Here is a 23,041-nt window from a genome sequence, read left to right as displayed (position 1 = left end):
CACTTAGGTTGCGAGAGGTCTCGGGTTCAAATCCTGGATGAGCCCTTGCTTTCTTTTTACCACTGTGTGCTTATGGAAAAGGCCATTTTTTCAATTTTTCTTATCTCATAAACTGTACAGAAATCATAGTTTTAGTTCTAAGTTTTATGACTACTGTACGAAACCAACCAGGAGAAATGGTTGTTATGATTGCTCTTGTATCTATTCACGTGTTGCTTCCAGTTGAAGTTTCTACCAATGAAATCATGATGTTGCTGCCATCCTCAGTGGCGCAATTCGTTAGCACGCAGTACTTATAAGACAATACTTCCGAGTGATGCCGAGGTTGTGAGCTGGAACCTCAACTGGAGAATGAAGTCCTTAGTTGTGGCATTGCGATTTAGAAATGTGTTATACTGCCAAAACAACTAAATTTATGAGGTGAAGGTATTTTGTGTCTGCACCTGTGTTTAATGTTCGGTCGGTTCGCTGTTTGCAAGACGAAAAATCAGCCAATGTGTGAAAGAAGTCCACAGAAATTAGTCCGGTTTGACTGGATTCCAACTGAGAGTAATGATTTAATAATAAAATCATCGTAGATAAGAAAGATTTAATAATCCATGATTTAATACTCACATTTGTGGACATGCACTTTGGCATATTGGGATGGGAGTTGGCGAGAAGTAGGTCCAGCAAGGAGTCTTACGGTAGAAATTGAAAGGGTTCTCTTGTGAGGGAAAACCAATTTGTGAGTTAACGATGTATGCGAAGAATAAGTTTAAGGAATAACGCAGTGATTGGGTGAAGTACGAATAAAGAAGTACAAAGGCAGAGATATGCATAGGAGGAAAATATATATCCTGCTTTCCGGCCCAAAAGGAAAAAAAATGTAGAGGAGTAGGGAGTGAGTGAGAAAGATGTGTCTAATGAGGGCCCGTATCTTGAAATAAAACGGAAAAGCCTAATTGAGAAATAATAAATTGTTCAGAGACTGTCTAATCAAACGAAAGAGCATCGATTTTACACCCATCAAGCGAAGATCAATGATCAAGAAGAGTTCTTATGCAAAGATTTCTTTTGATAGAGGAAGAAGGAGGATTCCTGGATGGAAAATGAGTAAATGTAAGTCTCAAATCAAGCATTTTCAGAACAGAACTGGACCCTTTTTGTCCAAATGCGGCCTCAGAGAATTTTAGATGCATATATTTTGGAAGAAAAATATTTGTTACTAATAGTAAATCTATTAAAAACCATCATAAAGCTAAGATAAAATGGGAAATATTATAAAATTAGATCAGGTTATTTTAGGATTTATTTTGACTAATACTTTTTAATGAATTTAATACGGAACGTTTGATAAAAACTGATTCATCGAGCAGTGCTTGTGGTTTCATTTTAGAAGCTCCAATTTTTAGATTGTTTCGAGTAATTGCAAAGTATATTTAAAAGAATCCTGGAGCCCTCATAATAAATGAATGATGCATGACAAAATGCTACCGTTTTGAAATGTTGAATGAATTTATATATTTCTAATCCTCTTATATTTAGAAATGTTGTACATGTTTTTAAGATTATTTTTCTGAAAAATTTCAGAACCATTTTCAAATCCCAAGATTTGATTTAGCTCCTTGTGAAACTAACTTGCAATTACTTTGAAGAGAAGACAACTTTCTTAGCTTATCACAATCAAGAAATCTCTGAGTGAGACTTTCACCAAAGTTGGCGTCTTTATTGATGGACAAGTTTATTTAGCAGTTTCCACATCCACATAATTTTTGTCTAATAATAATATAATAGTACCTTAAAAAGAACACAAGATTTTAAACGCAGATGTAAAATGGTAAACTGCTCATGTGTTTCTTTAGATTTCGACTTCGCACTGGAACACTACTCCAATGCAATTTGCAATTGATTTGAAGAACAGAACTATATCCTCCCTAAAAGTATAAAAAGTTAAATTATTCAGAAAAGTAATGAGACCAACTTATTGGCAAGTGTGGCTAGTTGATCTAGGGGTATGATTCTCGCTTTGGGTGCGAGAGGTTCCGGGTTCAAATTCCGCACGAGGCCATACAATCATTTTACCACATTGAACTTAACTTATTTCCATTTTTTTTCTGTCGAAAACCGTACAGAAATCACAGTTTTAGTTCCAAATTTTATGGCCATTATACCTAACTTAGAAAGAGAAATGGTTGTGAGGACTGCTCGTACGTATTCAAGTGTTGTTTCCAATTAGTTTCTACCAATGAAATGATGATTTTGTCATCATCCCCAGTGGCGCAATTGGTTAGCGCGCGGTACTTATAAGACAGTACTTCTGATTGATGCCGAGGTTGTGAGTTCGAGCCTCACCTGGGGAATGATATTTTCATTTTTTTTTAGGTTTGCCGTTGCGATTTAGAAATCCTTTGCACTATGAAACAACTAAGGTTTATGAGGTGACAGAATATTGTGTCTCTACTTGCGTTTATTCTTCGGTCGGTTTGCTGTTTGCAAGAAGAAAAAGCAGTAGCTATATCGTGTGAAAGAAGTCCATATAAATTTGCGCTTCATTCATGGGTTTCGAACTCAGCCCTTTTCCTTTCGGTGTAAGAGGAAGATGATTATAAAAACTGTGACACAGTGTCTTTGGTGCTATACAGTTGCATAGATTGCACGTCGGAAGCTGAAGAAACCACAAAAAAAGAATACGTTCGGAGATTATGGATAGCAAGTGAAAGAGCACCGATTATACTCAAATCCAGCGAAGGCAGACTCCCTCAGGAGAACCTTGCCCTTAAATAGATGATCAGCAAGGAAAGTTCTTTGGTAAAGATTTCTTGTGGTAGAGGAAGAAGAGGATCCCTGGATGGAAGAATGAGTAAATGCAAATGCTCACATCAAGCATTTCCAGAACAGATGTGGACAGTTTTTGTTCAATTTAAAATTACTGAGGAGAGAATGTTTGATGTGAAAGTTAAGTGAAATAATTATGAACTAGATTAATGGAATTAGTATATTTGCCAAAGTTAATAAGTATAAGATGAAGTAATATAAAAATGAGCATTTCAATGCGGAAGTAGAGTGGTAAGTGGTAAGCCGCAACCATTATCAATCTACTACACGACAGAAGCCCTCCTGAACAATTCACGTTGAGGGAAATGGACCATAATCTGCAATATTGATCCAGCGTGGGTTGGCAGATCGACCGTATTGATCAGTCAGGGGCTTGAACCCTAGGTCTACTCAAAGAGCATGGACTACTGCACTCCCTTACCTGACCACTCGGCTACCTACGTAGAGTAATACATTGAAAGAGTAATTGATTAAAAGGCATAAGAAATAACTGCACAGGAATTGTTGAATTGATGTTTTAGGAAGTTTTAATTTAAATAGTTAAATTGGATTGTTTTGAACTGTATGTGGAAAATTGAGAATCCCTCTTTTCTTGGCCAACTCTGATAATTTAGACGTAGTCAGATAGCTCGTGGGCCTTTGTACTTGAGGGTAGCTGTTTTAGAAGAATAACAACTTAATAGCAATACTAAGAAACAAAGGGATATAAATGAAAATAATAAGAAAATTAATGAATAAAAAAGTAAAAGAAGAAATAAAGAAACCTCTCCCACAGTCCGTTTATTAAAGAAAACATCTTGGTAAATGTGCGTTCGATAATTGCACATTATATTATTAGCCCAGGGTGTCCTTTCTACAGTTGTGAAATTTTATATGGATTTATTTATTTCTGATCCGCTTTTAAGTATAATTAGAAATATTGTACATGTTTTTATAATTATTTTTAGAAATTTTAATTATATTTCTTAATTTGTTTGTGTCCTTCCGTCTGGAATGCTGTTTGAATTTGAATAACTCAAAGACTAAACAAGCTTTTGATCTGATTCCTTTTGCAATAGGTTTTATTTTGAGTAAAATTGAGGGGAAAACAAAATTTCAAAAAAAAAAAAAAAAAAAATTCAGACTGGTTTCCAAATCCGGGGAAGAATAAAACTCCAGTTGTGTTATAAGCAGATATCAAATTGTAAAAGTGGTAATGACTTTCTTTAGATTTTGTCTCCAGCCTGGAAAACTGTATTCCACGTTCAGTCTTACAATTGATTTGTATAACAAAATTACATCCTCCCTAAAAATATAAAAAGCTAAAATAATCCACAAAGGGAATGAAACGGACGTTGTTGAAAGTGTGGCTCGTTGGTCTAGGGGTATGATTCTCGATTAGGGTGCGAGAGGTCCCGGCTTCAAATCCCCGACGAGCCCTTCGGTAACTTTTATCACGTTGACTTAAAGATCACTGTGTGTGTGAAAGGAATTTCAATTTATCTTTTCTCGAAAACTGTTCAGAAATCGCATTGTTTTAGTTCCAAACTTATGTCCATTATACGAAAGATACAAAGAGAATTTTATCTTGATTTCCTGTATGTATTCGCGTGTTGTTTCCAATTAAAGTTGCTACCATTAAAATCAGTTTGATGATTACTTCACCAAGGTTGGAATTGATCAGCGCGCTGTATTTATAAGACAATACTGCTGAGTGGTACCTCAGTTGGGAGTTGGAGTCTCACCTGGGAATGACGTGTTTATTTTTCTGAGGTTTGTCTTTTCGATTTATAAATTTGTTACACTGCCAAGCAACTAAGGTTATGAGGTGAAAGTATATTTGGTCTGTACCTGTGTTTATTCTTTGGTCACTTTGCTGTTTGCAAGACAAAAAATACGAACCATCGTACGAAAGATGTCCTAGAAATTGGTCACATCATTGATGGAATTCGAACTCAGGCCTTTTCCATTCGGCCTAAGAGGAAGATAATTGCAAATACTGTGGCACCCGTGAAGTACTGTAGTGTGTTTTGTGGTATACAGTTCCATATATTGCAGGTGAGAACCTGAAGAATGTCTAATAAATATGCATTCCAACAGACTTCATCATCTGTAATAGTCCTGATGGCCGGCTATAGGTTGCGAGGGGGAAAGTTACGATTAATATCCCTGAGCAGGTGATTGATGTCAAAACGATCTTATAAATAATTTATGACTTATAATAATTTTGTTTATAATTTAGATTTAATAATTTAAATAGTTTGAAAAATTACCACTGGTTATTATTGTAGAAAATGAAGAGTAATCCTAAAACGCAAGAATTAATAAATCATATTTTAATACTCACATTTATGAAACAAATGCCATAAAATTTAATTATTATTTTTTTTTTGGTAGTTGTTGGCGCATCAGCTTCTGTGGCCATAATGCACCTCCCACGATTTTTTGCAGTACATTGATGCAAGCCCGAGTCGGGATTCGAACCCGCGAAATTTGGGTTGCTAGGCAGGCACTTTACCCACCCGCCTAGACCGGTCGGCAATTTAATAATTACAAATTTGTACTACAGTTTTTAAATTTGAGAATTTTATTTGATTTGGTGTTGATAATCGTACTTAATAATTATGAAAACCGAAGAAATTATTTTAAAAATTAAAACAAAACGTCAATGATTAAGATTTAATATTTAATTAATTATTATTAATTAATTAAGATATATACTTTATTCTATATTTATTTCGTAAATTTAGAGAACAAAATGTGTGAAAATTCTGCCACAAAGGCTACAAATGCAATACCATAACCGCATAATAAAAGATAAAATCCGCCCTCTAAATCTTTTAACGAAAGGGGGCGCTCATTTTCTTTTAGAGCGCTGGACAGATCGGCTGCTTCTTTAATGATGCTGTCAGACATTTGTTATTGAGACCCGCCTCAAACAGTTGGCGAATTCTGAAAATAAATTCCGTTTATTGTAAGATGGACATTTTTTTGTAGCTAAAAGACTTGAAAGGAAGCATTTGATGAAATTTATTTATCAAATAAATATTTAAGTGAATATTTTGAAATTTTATTTCTCAAGAGCGCTTTTAGAATAAATCTTTATAAGCTATTTAATATAAGCTACTTAATTCATTAATTTTTTTCATTTAATAGGTCTAATATTTGCAATTTTATTTTTAAAAGAATATACTTTTATCAAAATGAAATTATTTTCTAAGATTCGACCACACAAGAAGCTTCATTGGTTGTGAGTCACTGCTTTCAACCGTGATGGGCACAATCGGATGATTAATTCGATTATTCCAGTAACGGAAATAATCTTTTTTTTCCAATGGAAGGCTACATATAACGCCCTCAGGGAGCATGCCATATACTTTGGAAATCCCTGGGATAGAAGATATTGCAACCAGCCGCGAGATCCATTTTATAATGTACTATTGTATCAATCTCTAGTTCTATAAAATTTTTAAGAATATTTATAGAAACAGAGATTGCATGCTGTTTTAGAACTGACCTTCATTTCTTTCTTTTTGATCGATAGACATTTAAAGACGAGAGAGGGTGTGCTAAGCTAAAGAGAGTTCGCGCGGGTTCCTTAGGAGCAGTCAAATGAAATGTGGTCTCGGCGAACCCGTTGACTCAATTTATTTATTTATTTAATCCATTAAGGACAGATATCTACAGTTGTGACCCATGGACGCCACAAGGAGGGGGGGGGGGTCACATCTGTCCTTAATAGACTAAATCCCGCATTCATAGAGCGTAGCAAAACTTTTGGGACCCAATTAATGGTATACTAATTAAAGATTCCGTCCATTCACAAGAGTGAGCAAATTTTTTCTTGCGCTGCAGGTGCTTTTTTATTTACCCCCTTGATTAAAAGATAGAAGCTTACCAATGAGGGGATGCAGCAGTATGTAGATATCTGCGCGTACTTGGTTTTTACAAAGTGGAGGAACTGGATATTTTGTTCCCCATACGACGAAACACGAGCTTCATAACTATCCGAATGTATTCTGAATTAAATTTACGAACTAATGAGAGGAAATTCCTCGCTATATCTTTTCTATCCTTTAAAGATCTTCATCTTAAGATCTTTTCGTTTGCAAAGTACATTCAGTCAGTTCCTTGAGAAGTCATAATAAATCCCCCGAAATAGGTAATATTTATCATAAAGCTACTATTTTTGAACTTTGAATGATGCTTTTATATATTTCTCATCGTATTTTAAAAGAACATTTGGAAACCATACCACCATGTATCCATTCAAGACACCCCTTTAAAGAGGAGAGGGTGGAACATACTCTATATGTAGGGTGTCCGGAAACATATTTTGATTTTTTAAGGTGGTTCGTAAATCTCATTAGTTTGGAAACTGCTGGTCTAGGGGTATGATTCTCACTTAGGTTGCGAGAGATCTCGGGTTCACATCCTCGATAAGCCCTTGCTTTCTTTTTACCATCGTGTGCTTAAGGAAAAGACAATTTTTTCAATTTTTCTTATCTCATAAACCGTACAGAAATCATAGTTTTAGTTCTAAGTTTTACGACTGCTATTCGGAACTTACCAAGAGAATGGTTGTTAGGATTGCTTGTAGCTATTCACGTGTTGTTTCCAGTTGAAGTTTCTACCAATAAAATCATGATGTTGCTGCCATCCTCAGTGGCGCAATTGGTTAGCACGCGATACTTATAAGTCAGTACTTCCGAGTAATGCTGAGGTCGTGAGCTGAAGCCTCATCTGGAGAATGAAGTTGTGGCATTGCGATTTAGAAATCTGTTATACTGCCAAAGCAACAAAGGTTATGAGGTGAAGGTATTTTGTGTCTGTGCCTGTGCTTAATATTCCGTCGGTTCGCTATTTGCAAGACGAAAAATCGAGCCAACGTGTGAAAGAAGTCCACAGAAATTAGTCCGGTTATTGACTGGATTCCAACTGAGGGCAATGATTTAATAATAAAATCATCGTAGATAAAAAAGATTTAATAATCCATGTTTTAATACTCACATTTGTGGACCTGCGCTTTGGCATATTGGGATGGGAGTTGGCGTGAAGTAGGATCAGCAAGGAGTCTACCGGTAGAAACTAAAAGGGTTCTCTTGTAAGGGAAAACAAATTTGTCAGTTAACGACGTATGGGAAGAATAAGTCTAAGGAATAACGCAGTGATTGGGTGAAGGACGAATAAAGAAGTACAAAGGCAGAGATATGCATAGGAGGAAAATATATATCATGTTTTCGGGCCCAAAAGGAAAAAAAAATGTAGAGGAGAGAAAGTAAAAGGAGTCGGGAGTGAGTCAGGAAGATGTGTCTAATGAGCGCCCGTATATTGAAATAAAACGGAAAAGCCTAATCGAGAAATAATAAATTGTTCAGAGACTGTCTAATCAAACGAAAGAGCATCGATGGTACTCTCATCCAAGGAAGATCAATGATCAAGAAGAGTTGTTATGCAAAGATTTCTTTTGCTGGAGGAAGGGGATCCCTGGATGGAGAATAAGTAAATATAAGTCTCAAATCAAGCATTTTCAGAACGGAACTGAACCCGTTTTGTCCAAATGCGGCCTCAGAGAATTTTAGATGAATATATTTGAGAAGAAAAATATTTGTTAGTAATAGTAAATGTATTAAAAACCATCATAAAGCTAAGATAAAATGTGAAATATAAAATTAAATCAGGTTATTTTAGGATTTATTTTGACTAATACTTTTTAATGTATTTAATGCGGTACGTTTGATAAAAACTGATTCATCGAGCAGTTCTTGTGGTTTCATTTGAGACGCTCCAATTTTTACATTGTTTCGAGTAATTGCAAAGTATATTTAAAAGAATCCTGGAGCCCTCATAATAAATCAATGACGCATGCTACAGTTTTGAAATGTTGAATGAATTTATATATTTCTAATCCTCTTATATTTAGAAATATTGTACATGTTTTTAAGATTATTTTTAGTGATTTTAATATAATCTATATAATAATTTGCTTACGTCCAGTACTTCTATCCGGAACGTTATTTGGACTTGAATAACACAAAACCTAAACCTTTTGAGCTGATTCCTTTTCGAAGGTTTTATTTAGCAGTAAAACTGAGGGGGGAGGGGAATTCCACAAAACTTTCAGGCTCATTTTCAAAACCCAAGATTTGATTTAGCTAACTGTGAAACTAACTTGCCAATTACTTTGAAGAGAAGACAACTTTCTTAGCTTTAGTCATCACAATCAAGAAATCTCTGGGTGAGACTTTCACCAAAGTTGGCGTTTTTATTGATGGACAAGTTTATTTAGCAGTTTCCACATCCACATAATTTTTGTCTAATAATAATATAATAGTACCTTATAAAGAACACAAGAGTTTAAACGCAGATGTAAAATTGTAAACTGTTCATGTCTTTCTATAGATTGCGGCTTCGGACTGCAACACTACTCCAGTGCAATTTGCAATTGATTTGTACAACAGAACTATATCCTCCCTAAAAGTATAAAAAGTTAAATTATCCAGAAAAGTAATGAGACCAACTCATTCGCTAGGGTGGCTCGTTGGTCTAGGGGTATGATTCTCGCTTTGTGTGCGAGACGTCCCGGGTTCAAATTTCCGACGAGCCCATGCCATCATTTTACCACATTGACTTCAACTTATTTCAATATTTTCTCTGTGAAAACTGCACAGAAATCACAGTTTTAGTTCCAAATTTTATGTCCATTATACCTAACTTACAAAGAGAAATGGTTGTGAGGACTGCTCGTACGTATTCAAGTGTTGTTTCCAATTAGTTTCTACCAATGAAATGAGGAGCTTGTCATCATCCCCAGTGGCGCAATTGGTTAGCGCGCGGTACTTATAAGACAGTACTTCTGAGTGATGCCGAGGTTGTGAGTTCGAGCCTCACCTGGGGAAGGATATTTTCATTTTTTTTTTAGGTTTGCCGTTGCGATTTAGAAATCCTTTACACTATGAAACAACTAAGGTTTATGAGGTGACAGAATATTGTGTCTGTACTTGCGTTAATTCTTCGGTCGGTTTGCTGGATGCAAGAAGAAAAATCAGTAGCTATATCGTGTGAAAGAAGTCCATATAAATTTGCGCTTCATTGATGGGATTCGAACTCAGCCGTTTTCCTTTCGGTGTAAGGGGAAGATGATTATAAAAACTGTGGCACTCTTTGTGCTATACAGTTGCATAGACTGCAGGTTGGAAGCTGAAGAAACCACAAAAAAAGAATACGTTCGGAGATTATGGATAGCAAGTGAAAGAGCACCGATTATACTCAAGTCCAGCGAAGGCAGACTCCCTCAGGAGAACCTTGCCCTTAAATAGATGATCAGCAAGGAAAGTTCTTTTGTAAAAATTTCTTGTGGTAGAGGAAAAAGAGGATCCCTGGATGGAAGAATGAGTAAATGCAAATGCTCACATCAAGCATTTCCAGAACAGACGTGGACAGTTTTTGTTCAATTTAAAATTACTGAGGAGAGAATGTTTGATGTGAAAGTTAAGTGAAATAATTATTTACTAGATTAATGGAATTAGTATATTTGCCAAAGTTAATAAGTATAAGATGAAGTAATAAAAAAAATGAGCATTTCAATGCGGAAGTAGAGTGGTAATCCGCAACCATTATCAATCTACTACACGACAGAAGCCCTCCTGAACAATTCACGTTGACCGAAATGGACCATAATCTGCAACATTGGTCCAGCGTGGGTTGGCAGATCGACCGTATTGATCAGTCAGGGGCTTGAACCCTAGGTCTACTCAAAGAGTATGTACTACTGCACTCCCTTACATGACCACTCGGCTACCTACGTAGAGTAATACATTGAAAGAGTAATTGATTAAACGGCATAAGAAATAACTGCACAGGAATTGATGAATAGATGTTTTAGGAAGTTTAAATTTAAATCGTTAAATTGGATTGTTTTGAACTATATGTGGAAAATTAAGAATCCCTCTTTTCTTGGCCAACTCTGATAATTTAGACGTAGTCAGATAGCTCGTGGGCCTTTGTACTTGAGGGTAGCTGTTTTTGAAGAATAACAACTTAATAGCAATCCTAAGAAACAAAGGGATATAAATGAAAATAATAAGAAAATTAATAAATAAAAAGTAAAAGAAGAAATAAAGAAACCTCTCCCACAGTCCGTTTATTAAAGAAAACATCTTGGTAAATGTGCGTTCGATAATTGCACATTATATTATTAGCCCAGGGTGTCCTTTCTACAGTTGTGAAATTTTATATGGATTTATTTATTTCTGATCCGCTTTTAAGTATAATTAGAAATATTGTACATGTTTTTATAATTATTTTTAGAAATGTTAATTATATTTCATAATTTGTTTGTGTCCTTCCGTCCGGAATGCTGTTTGAATTTGAATAACTCAAAGACTAAACAAGCTTTTGATCTGATTTCTTTTGCAATAGGTTTTATTTTGAGTAAATTTGAGGGGGAAACAAAATTTCCAAAAAAAAAAAAAAAAAAAAAAAAAATTCAGACTGGTTTCCAAATCCCGGGAAGAATAAAACTCCAGTTGTGTTATAAGCAGATATCAAATTGTAAAAGTGGTCATGATTTTCTTTAGATTTTGTCTCCAGCCTGGAAAACTGTATTCCACGTTCAGTCTTACAATTGATTTGTATAACAAAATTACTTCCTCCCTAAAAATATAAAAAGCTAAAATAATCCACAAAGGCAATGAAACCGATGTTGTTTGAAAGTGTTGCTCGTTGGTCTAGGGGTATGATTCTCGCTTAGGGTGCGAGAGGTCTCGGGTTCAAATCCCCGACGAGTCCTTCTTTTATCATGTTGACTTAAAGATCACTGTGTGTGAAAGGGATTTCAATTAATCTTTTCTCGAAAACTGTTCAGAAATAGCATTGTTTTAGTTCCAAACTTATGTCCATTATACGAAAGATAGAAAGTGAATTTTATCTGGATTCCCTGTATGTATTCGCGTGTTGTTTCCAATTAAAGTTACTGCCATTAAATTCAGTTCGATGATTGCTTCACCAAGTTGGAATTGGTTAGAGCGCTGTATTTATAAGACAATACTGCTGGAGTTCGAGCCTCATCTCGGAATGACGTTTTTATTTTTCTGAGGTTTGTCTTTTCGATTTATAAATTTGTTACACTGCCAAGCAACTAAGGTTATGAGGTGAAAGTATATTTGGACTGTACCTGTGTTTATTCTTTGGTTAGTTTGCTGTTTGCAAGACAAAAAATACGAACCACCGTACGAAAGATGTCCTAGAAATTGGTCACATCATTGATGGAATTTGAACTCAGGCCTTTTCCATTCGGCCTAAGAGGAAGATAATTGCAAATACTGTGGCACCCGTGAAGTACCGTATTGTGTTTTGTGGTATACAGTTCCATATTTTGCAGGTGGGAACCTGAAGAATGTCTAATAAATATGCATTCCAACAGACTTCATCATCTGTAATAGTCCTGATGCCCGGCTATAGGTTGCGAGGGGAAAAGTTACGAATAATATCCTTGAGCAGGTGATTGGTATCAAAACGATCTTATAAATAATTTATGACTTAAAATAATTTTGTTTATAATTTAGATTTAATAATTTAAATAGTTTGAAAAATTACCACTGGTTATTACTGCAGAAAATGTCGAGATAGAAAATGAAGAGTAATCCTGAAACGCGAGAATTAATAAATCATAATTTAATACTCACATTTATGAAACAAATGTCGTAAAACGTAATAATTACAAATTTGTACTACAAATTTTAAATTTGAGAATTTCGTTTGACCTGGTGTTGATAATCGTACTTAATAATTATGAAAACCGAAGAAATTATATTAAAAATTAAAAGAAAGCCTCTATAATTAAGATTTAATATTTAATTAATTAATTAATATATATATACTTTATTCTATATTTATTTCGTAAATTTAGAGAAAATGTGTGAAAATTCTGCCATAAAGGCTACAAATGCAATACCATAACCGCATAATAAAAGAAAAATGCGCCTTCTAAATCTTTTAACGAAAGGGGGCGCTGATTTTCTTTTAGAGCGCTGGACAGATCGGCTGCTTCTTTAATGATGCTGTCAGACATTTGTTAATGAGACCTTCCTCAAATAGTGGCGAATTCTGAAAATAAATACAGTTTATGGTAAGATGGACGTTTTTTTGTAGCTAAAATACTTGAAAGGAAGCATTTGATGAAATTTATTTATCAAATAAATATTTAAGTGAATATTTTCCAATTTTATTCCTCAAGAGGAATAAAATTGGAAATAATTTAATTCAGAATAAATCTTTATAAGCTATTTAATATAAGCTACTTAATTCATTATTTTTTTTCATTTAATAGGTCTAATATTTGCAATTTTATTTTTAAAAGAATGTCCTTTTATGAAAAAAATTATTTTCTAAGATTCGACCACACAACAAGCTTCAGTGGTAGTGACTCACTGCTTTCAACTGTGATGGGAACAATCCAATGATTAATAATCGATTATTCCAGTAACGCAGATATTTTTTTTTTCAATGGAAGGCTACGTATAAGCTTCATTCCTCCCACATCAGGTTAGCAACATGTGTTCACCTACTAAAACGCCCTGAGGGAGCATGCACTGTACTTTGGAAATCCGTGGGATAGAAGATATTGAAACCAGCCGCGAGATCCATCTTATACTGTACTATTTTATCAATCCCTAGTTCTATAAAATTTTTAAGAATATTTATATAAACAGAGATTGCATGCTGGTTTAGAACTGACCTTCATTTCTTTCTTTTTGATCGATAGAGATTTAAAGACGAGAGAGGGTTGCTAAGCTAAAGAGAGTTCGCGAGGGTTCCTCAGGAGCAGTCAAATGAAATGTGGTCTCGGCGAACCCGTTCAATCAATTTATTTATTTATTTCATCCATTAAGGACAGATGTCTACAGTTGTGACCCATGGAACGCCACAAGGAGGGGTGGGTTACATTTGTCCTTAATAGACTAAATCCCGCATTCATAGAGAGTATCAAAACTTTTGGGACCCAATTATTGGTATACAAATTAAAGATTCCGTCCATTCACAAGAGTGAGCAAATTTTTTCTTGCGCTGCAGGTGCTTTTTTATTTACCCCCCTTGATTAAAAGTTAGAAGCTTACGAATGAGGGGATGCAGCAGTATGTAGATATCTGCGCGTACTTGTTTTTACAAAGTAGAGGAACTGGATATTTTGTGCCCCATACGACGAAAGACGAGCTTCATAACTATCCGAATGTATTCTGAATTAAATTTACGAACTAATGAGAGGAAATTCTTCGATATATCTTTTCTATCCTTTAAAGATCTTCGTCTTAAAGATCTTTTCGTTTGCATAGTACAGTCAGTCAGTTCCTTGAGAAGTCATAATAAATCTCCTGAAATGGGTAATATTTATCATTAAGCTACTTTTGATTATTTTAGAACTTTGAATGATGCTTTTATATATTTCTCATCGTATTTTAAAAGTACATTTGGAAACCATACCACCATGTATCCATTCAAGACACCCCTTTAAAGAGGAGAGGGTGGAACATACTCTATATGTAGGGTGTCCGCAAACATATTTTTATTTTTTTTTTTTTTAAGGTGGTTCGTAAATCTCAGTAGTTTGGAAACTGTTGGTCTTGGGGTATGATCTCACTTAGGTTGCGAGAGGTCTCGGGTTCACATCCTCGATAAGCCTTTGCTTTCTTTTTATCATCGTGTGCTTATGGAAAAGGCCCTTTTTTCAATTTTTCTTATCTCATAAACCGTACAGAAATCATAGTTTTAGTTCTAAGTTTTATGACTGCTATTCGGAACTTACCAAGAGAATGGTTGTTAGGATTGCTTATATCTATTCACGTGTTGTTTCCAGTTGAAGTTTCTACCAATAAAATCATGATGTTGCTGCCCTCCTCAGTGGCACAACTGGTTAGCGCTTGGTGCTTATAAGACAGTACTACCGAGTGATGCCGTGGTTGGGATCCGAAGCCTCATGTGGAGAATGAAATTCTTAGTTGTGTCATTGCAATTTAGATCTCGGTTACACTGCCAAAGCAACTAAGGTTATGAGGAGAAGGTATATTGTGTCTGTACCTGTGTTTAATATTCGGTTGGTTCGCTTTTTCCAAGACGAAAAATCGAGCCTTCGTGTGAAAGAAGTCCACAGAAATTAGTCCGGTTATTGACTGGATTCCAACAGAGGGCGATGATCTAATAATAGAATAATCGTCTCTTAATCATCGTAGATAAGAAAGATTTAATAATCCATGTTTTAATACTCACATCTGTGGACCTGCATTTTGGTTTATTGGGATGGGAGTTGGCGAGAAGTAGGGTCAGCAAGGAGTCTTACGGTAGAAATTGGAAGGGTTCTCTTGTAAGGGAAAATAAATTTGTGAGTTAACGACATATGGGAAGAATAAGTTTAAGGAATAACGCAGTGATTGGGTGAAGTACGAATAAAGAAGTACAAAGGCAGAGGTATGCATAGGAGGAAAATATATATCATGTTTTCGGGCCCAAAAGGAAAAATATGTAGAGGAGGAAAGTAAAAGGAGTAGGGAGTGAGTGAGGAAGATGTGTCTAATGAGCGCCCGTATCTTGAAATAAAACGGAAAAGCCTAATTGAGAAATAAGAAAATGTTCAGAGACTGTGTAATCAAACGAAAGAGCATCGATGGAAACCTCATCCAACGAAGATCAATGATCAAGAAGAGTTCTTATGCAAAGATTTCTTTTGCTAGAGGAAGGGGATCCCTGGATGTAGAATAAATAAATATAAGTCTCAACTCAAGCATTGTCAGAACAGAACTGAACCCGTTTTTTCCAAATGCGGTCTCAGAGAATTTTAGATGAATATATTTGAGAAGAAAAATATTTTTTAGTAATAGTAAATGTATTAAAAACTATCATAAAGCTAAGATAAAATGGAAAATATTATAAAATTATATCAGGTTATTTTAGGATTTATTTTGACTAATACTTTTTAATGTATTTAATGCGGTACGTTTGATAAAAACTGATTCATATAGCAGTGCTTGTGGTTTCATTTCAGAAGCTCCAATTTTTAGATTGTTTCGAGTAATTGCAAAGTATATTTAAAAGAATCCTGGAGGCCTCATAATAAATCAATGACGCATGACAAAATGCTACAGTTTTGAAATGTTGAATGAATTTATATATTTCTAATTCTCTTATATTTAGAAATATTGTACATATTTTTAAGATTATTTTTAGTGATTTTAATGTAATCTATATAATAATTTGCTTACGTCCAGTACTTCTATCGGGAACGTTATTTGGACTTGAATAACTCAAAACCTAAACCTTTTGAGCTGATTCCTTTTCGAAGGTTTTATTTAGCAGTAAAACTGAGGGGGAGGGGAATTCCACAAAATTTTCAGGCTCATTTTCAAAACCTAAGATTTAATTTAGCTCCCTGTGAAACTAACTTGCCAATTACTTTGAAGAGAAGACAACTTTCTTAGCTTTAGTCATCACAATCAAGAAATCTCTGGGTGAGACTTTCACAAAAGTTGGCATTTTTATTGAAGGACAAGTTTATTTAGCAGTTTCCACATCCACATAATTTTTGTCTAATAATAATATAAAAATAGTACCTTATAAAGAACACAAGAGTTTAAACGCAGATGTAAAATTGTAAACTGTTCATGTCTTTCTTTAGATTGCGACTTCGGACTGGAACACTACTCCAGTGCAATTTGCAATTGATTTGTACAACAGAACTATATCCTCCCTAAAAGTACAAAAAGTTAAATTATCCAGAAAGGTAGTGAGACCAACTTATTCGTTAGGGTGGCTCGTTGCTGTAGGGGTAGGATTCTCGCTTTGTGTGCGAGAGGTATGGGTTTCAAATCTCTGACGAGTACATGCCATCATTTTACCACATTGACCTCAACTTATTTCAAGTTTTTTTCTGTGAAAACTGCACAGAAATCACAGTGTTAGTTCCAAATTTTATGTCCATTATACCTAACGTAGAAAGAGAAATGGTTGCGAGGACTGCTCGTACGTATTCAAGTGTTGTTTCCAATTAGTTTCTATCAATGAAATGATGAGTTTGTCATCATCCCCAGTGGCGCAATTGGTTAGCGCGTGGTACTTATAAGACAGTACTTCTGAGTGATGCCGAGGTTGTGAGTTCGAGCCTCACCTGGGGAAATGATATTTTCATTTTTTTTTTAGGTTTGCCGTTGCGATTTAGAAATCCTTTAGACTATGAAACAACTAAGGTTTATGAGGTGACAGAATATTGTGTGTCTACTTGCGTTTATTCTTCGGTCGGTTTGCTGTTTTCAAGAAGAAAAAGAAGTAGACATCGTGTGAAAGAAGTCCATATAAATTTGCGCTTCATTGATGGGATTCGAACTCAGCCCTTTTCCTTTCGGTGTAAGAAGAAGATGATTATAAAAACTGTGGCACAGTGTCTTTGGTGCTATACAGTTGCATAGATTGCACGTCGGAAGCTGAAGAAACCACAAAAAAAGAATACGTTCGGAGACTATGGATAGCAAGTGAAAGAGCACCGATTATACTCCAGTCCAGCGAAGGCAGACTCCCTCAGGTGAACCTTGCCCTTAAATAGATGATCAGCAAGGAAAGTTCTTTTGTAAAGATTTCTTGTGGTAGAGGAAGAGGAGGATCCCTGGATGGAAGAATGAGTAAATGCAAATGCTCACATCAAGCATTTCCAGAACAGACGTGGACAGTTTTTGTTCAATTTAAAATTACTGACGAGACAATGATTGATGTGAAAGTTAAGTGAAATAATTATTTACTAGATTAAGGGAATTAGTATATTTGCCAAAGTTAATAAGTATAAGATGAAGTAATATAAAAATGAGCATTTCAATGCGGAAGTAGAGTGGTAAGTGGTAAGCCGCAACCATTATCAATCTACTACACGACAGAAGCCCGCCTGAACAATTCACGTTGAGGGAAATGGACCATAATCTGCAACGTTGATCCAGCGTGGGTTGGCACATCGACCGTATTGATCAGTCATGGGCTTGAACCCTAGGTCTACTCAAAGAGCATGGACTAGCATGGACTAGCATGGGAGCTGCACTCCCTCACCTGACCACTCGGCTACCTAGGTAGAGTAATACATTGAAAGAGTTATTGATTAAAAGTCATAAGAAATAACTGCACAGGAATTGATGAATAGATGTTTAAGGAAGTTTTAATTTAAATAGTTAAATTGGATTGTTTTGAACTGTATGTGGAAAATTAATCCCTCTTTTCTTGGGCAACTCTGATAATTTAGACGTAGTCGGATAGCTCGTGGGCCTTTGTACTTGAGGGTAGCTGTTTTAGAAGAATAACAACTTAATAGCAATACAAAGAAACAAAGGGGTATAAATGAAAATAATAAGAAAATTAATACATAAAATGTAAAAGAAGAAATAAAGAAACCTCTCCCACAGGCCGTTTATTAAAGAAAACATCTTGGTAAATGTGCGTTCGATAATTGCACATTATATTATTAGCCCAGGGTGTCCTTTTTCTGTAAATAGAAAATATAAAATAACAACAAAAGTTTTTTTGAAGAGGAATATCTTTTAAAATCTTTTGCGCATATCAAAAAGCTACAGTTGTTAAATTTTATATGGATTTATTTATTTCTGATCCGCTTTTAAGTATAATTAGAAATATTGTACATGATTTTATAATTATTTTTAGAAATGTTAATTATATTTGTTTGTGTCCTTCCGTCCGGAATCCTGTTTGAATTTGAATAACTCAAAGACTAAACAAGCTTTTGATCTGATTCCTTTCGCAGTAGGTTTTATTTAACAGTAAAATTGAGAGGAAAACAAAATTTCAAAAAAAAAAAAAAAAAAAAATTCAGACTGGTTTCCAAATCCCGGGAAGAATAAAACTCCAGTTGTGTTATAAGCAGATATCAAATTGTAAAAGTGGTAATGACTTTTTTAGATTTTGTCTCCAACCTCGAAAACTGTATTCCATATTCAGTCTTACAATTGACTTGTATAACAAAATTACATCCTCCCTAAAAATATAAAAAGCTAAAATAATCCACAAAGGCAATGAAACCGATTTTGTTAAGTTTGGCTCGTTGGTCTAGGGGTATGATTCTCGCTTAGGGTGCGAGAGGTCCCGGTTTCAAATACCGGACGAGCCCTGCGGTAACTTTTATCACGTTGACTTAAAGATCACTGTGTGTGAAAGGAATTTAAATTTATCTCTTCTCGAAAACTGTTCAGAAATAGCATTGTTTTAGTTCAAAACTTATGTCCATTATACGAAAGATACAAAGAGAAATTTATCTAGATTCCCTGTATGTATTCGCGTGTTGTTTCCAAAGAAAGTTACTGCCATTAAAATCAGTTTGATGATTGGTTAGCGCGCTGTATTTATAAGACAATACTGCTGAGTAGTGCTGGAGTTCCAGCCTCACCTCGGAATGACGTTTTTATTTTTCTGAGGTTTGTCTTTTCGATTTTATTAAACTGCCAAGCAACTAAGGTTATGAGTGAAAGTATATTTGGTGTGTTCCTGTGTTTATTCTTTTGTCGGTTTGCTGTTTGCAAGACAAAAAATACGAACCACCGTACGAAAGATGTCCTAGAAATTGGTCACATCATTGATGGAATTCGAACTCAGGCCCTTTCCATTCGGCCTAAGAATAAGATAATTGCAAATACTGTGGCACCCGTGAAGTACTGTAGTGTGTTTTGTGGTATACAGTTCCATATATTGCAGATGGGAACGTGAAGAATGTCTAATGAATATGCATTCCAAAAGATTTCATCATCTGTAATAGTCCTGATGACCGGCTATAGGTTGCGAGGGGGAAAGTTACGAATAATATCGGTGAGCAGGTGATTGATGTCAAAACGATCTTATAAATAATTTATGACTTATAATAATTTTGTTTATAATTTAGATTTAATAATTTAAATAGTTTGAAAAATTACCACTGGTTATTATTGTAGAAAATGTCGAGATAGAAAATGAAGAGTAATCCTGAAACGCAAGAATTAATAAATCATATTTTAATACTCACATTTATGAAACAAATGTCATAAAACTTAATAATTATAAATTTGTACTGCAATTTTCAAATTTGAGAATTTCGTTTGACCTGGTGTTGATAATCGTACTTAATAATTATGAAAACCGAAGAAATTGTATTAAAAATTAAAAGAAAGCCTCTATAATTAAGATTTAATATTTAATTAATTAATTAAGATATATACTTTATCATCTCCAGTGGTGCAATTGGTTAGCGTGTGATACTTATAAGATAGTACTTCTGAGTGGTGCCCAGGTTTTAAGTTCGAGCTTCACCGGGGAATGACATTTTTGTTTTTCTTAGATTTACTTGATTGAGTGTATTGCGTCTGTACCTGCGTTTATACTTCGGTCGGTTTGCTGTTTGCAAGAAGAAAAAGCACGAGCCATCGTGTGAAAGAAGTCCATATAAATTTGGACTTCATTGATGGGATTCGAAGTCAGCCGTTTTCCATTCGGTGTAGGAGGAAGATGATTACAAAAACTGTGGAATAGTGTCTTCCTTGGTATACAGTTGCACAGATTGCACGTCGGAAGCTGAAGAAACCACAAAAAAAGAAAACGCAGTCCAACAGACTTCATAGTCTGTAATAGTCCTGATGGCCGGCTATGGAGGCTTGCGCGGAAAAGTTACAAATAATACCACTGTGCAGGTGATTAGTAGCAAGAGGATTTTATAAATAATTTATAATTGTTTATAATTTTCATTTAAAAATTTAAATATTTTTTGAAAATTTACCACTGGTTTCTATTAAAGAAAGATGTCGAAAAGGACATTGAGAAAATCAAGAATACTCCTGAAACATAATTCTTATTTTAATACTCACATTTGTAGATCAGCCTTTAAGCATTTTGGGAAAGTTTTTGGTTCGGATTAGTTCAAAATTAGGATAAGCAGGGGGTCTAAGGGTAGATAAATGGGTTCCGTTGTAAAGGAAAACAAAGTTGTGAGTTAGTGAAGTATGGGAAGAATAAATTTAAGGAATAACCCAGTGGTTGGGCCAAATTCGAATTGATAGGTGGAGATATGCAAATTAGGCGGAAATATATAAGGTTTTTGGGCGCAAAAGGGTAAAAAAAAGTGAAAACGGAAAAGCGTAATTGAGAAATAAGAAAATGTTTGCAGACTCTGGGTAGCAAATGAAAGAGCATCGATGATACTCCAGTCCAGCGAAAGCAGACTCGCTCCAGAGAACCGTGCCATTGAATCATCAAGGGAAGTTCTTTTACAAATATTTCTTGTGGTGGAGGAAGAAGAGGATCCCTGGATGGAAGAATGAGTAAATGCAAGTGCTCAAATCAAGCATTTACAAAACAGACGTGGACAGTCTTCGTTCAATTTAAAATTCGTGAGGAGAGATGTGAAAGTTAAGCGAAATAATAATCAACTAGATTAATGGGATTAGTACATTTAATATAAAAAATGAAGTAATATAAAAATGACCATTTGAATGCCATTTGAATGCGGAAGGGTAAGGGGTTAGCAGCAGGCATTATCAATCCACTGCAGGATGGAAGCCTCCGCAACCATTCATGTTGAGAGAAATGGAACATGATCTGTCAAGCTGGGACAGTGCGGGTTGTCAGATCGACTATATTTAGCATTCAGGGACTTCAACCGCAGTCTATTCAAAAGGAGGTTGCTATTGCACTCTTGTCCCTGACCACTCGGTTACAGAAGTAAAGTAATACAGTGATTAAGGGATAAAGAAATAAATGCACCAGAATTGATGAATAGATGTTATATTAAGTTTTAAGTTAAGTACTTAATTTGGATTTTTTTAGAATTGTACACTGAGTGATAACTGAATTATGACCACCTTCCTAATACTTCATAGGTCCTCCTTTTTCCCTCAGTACAGCAGCTATCCGACGTGGTATTGATTCCATTCAACAAGATGTCGGAAGTGTTCGGGAGAGTTTGGCCAACCAAGCTGTGTGTAATGCGGTCAGCAATGCAGGTGTGGAGGTGACTGGTGTATCCAGACACCTGATATGCCTTTCCATAGTGTCACACAAGTGCTCTATGGGGTTGATATCGGGCAAGTTAGTAGGCCAATCGATAAAGTGGAAGTCAGAACTGTGGTCCTCAAACAATTCCTTCACAACAAGTGCCCGATGACTCGGCGCATTGTCATCTTGGAAGACACCATCGCCATTCGGAAAAAAGTGTAACATAGAGGGGTGTACACTGTCTGCAAGCAGTTAACAAAAGGGGAGACCACTGATACGTTGTTTCCTATGCACCAGAGGTCCAAGTTCCTGCCAGTGAAACATGCCCCACACCATACAACCTCCTCCAACGGCCTGCACTTTTGATACCATGCACGATGGGTCAAGAGCCTCATGTTTTTGACGCAAAATACGTACACGACCATCCACGGTGTGGAGTAAATAACGTGACTCATCCGACCAGCACACCTTCTTCCAGTTTTCTAACGTCCAACTTGTATGCTCTTTGCACCAGGCGAGTCTTTTACGCTGATGAACCTTGGGTAGGAGAGGATGTCGTAGGGGGTCGTCTGCTGGTATAGCCCATACGTGCTAGCGTGCGACGCATGGTCATGCCAGATATTGTTCCGGGTTGGCCCATGTTGTATTGGGTAATCAACTCTTCAACAGTGCTGCGCCTGTTTGTCTGTACGAGTCGTCGGACCCGGCGCTCACCTGTAACATCAGCCTTTCGCTGACTTTTGCAGTGTTGCCATCGGGTCGTTTTTTGACCATTGTGACGCAAGTCCTGGTACACTTTAACGTCTCTAGTTCCTGATTATTTCAATGGTCGTAGCCTAATGGTGTATTCTTTTGTCTGTTCGCTTACTCGTGCTGTTACTTGGGGTTGCCCTCAGGGATCAGTCCTAGGACCGGTTTACTGGAATGTGGTTCTTGATGGGTGGCTCGGGGTACAGCGCGACAAAATTTTGAAGGTGGCATATGCAGACGACTAGACGGTATTGGTTTTTGGAGAGTCTCGTAGGGAACTTGAAGAACGTGCGAACGAAATCCTGGGAGACCTTGATGGTTGGTGTAGTATGCACAAACTACAGATTTCTATTGACAAAACTAAACAAATGCTTTTGAAAGGTTATTTGAACTTGAATAGACCCCCCAATGTAAAAATTAATAATCAATCCATTAAAATTGTAAGAACGTAAAAATATCTTGGAATAACGATGGACGATAGATTTAGCTTTGTAGCCCACAC

At 35.8% G+C, this 23,041-nt stretch overlaps 4 non-coding genes across 4 annotated transcripts; all 4 read left to right on the top strand.

The window, feature by feature from the left end:
* Positions 1 to 2,250: 2,250 nt before the first annotated feature.
* Positions 2,251 to 2,342, top strand: TRNAI-UAU (transfer RNA isoleucine (anticodon UAU)). The gene is given in 2 exon segments: positions 2,251 to 2,288; positions 2,307 to 2,342. It is a non-coding gene; the product is annotated as a tRNA-Ile (tRNA).
* Positions 2,343 to 9,603: 7,261 nt separating this feature from the next.
* Positions 9,604 to 9,695, top strand: TRNAI-UAU (transfer RNA isoleucine (anticodon UAU)). The gene is given in 2 exon segments: positions 9,604 to 9,641; positions 9,660 to 9,695. It is a non-coding gene; the product is annotated as a tRNA-Ile (tRNA).
* Positions 9,696 to 16,867: 7,172 nt separating this feature from the next.
* Positions 16,868 to 16,959, top strand: TRNAI-UAU (transfer RNA isoleucine (anticodon UAU)). Its single transcript is given in 2 exon segments — positions 16,868 to 16,905; positions 16,924 to 16,959. It is a non-coding gene; the product is annotated as a tRNA-Ile (tRNA).
* A 1,912-nt stretch (positions 16,960 to 18,871) lies between these two features.
* Positions 18,872 to 18,943, top strand: TRNAP-AGG (transfer RNA proline (anticodon AGG)). The gene has a single exon. It is a non-coding gene; the product is annotated as a tRNA-Pro (tRNA).
* The last annotated feature ends 4,098 nt before the right edge of the window (positions 18,944 to 23,041 follow it).

Source organism: Mastigoproctus giganteus, chromosome 6 (assembly GCF_048544385.1).
Source record: "Mastigoproctus giganteus isolate SK-2022 chromosome 6, ASM4854438v1, whole genome shotgun sequence".
Classification (NCBI taxonomy): domain Eukaryota; kingdom Metazoa; phylum Arthropoda; class Arachnida; order Uropygi; family Thelyphonidae; genus Mastigoproctus; species Mastigoproctus giganteus.
This window is presented reverse-complemented; position numbering and strand designations above follow the sequence as displayed.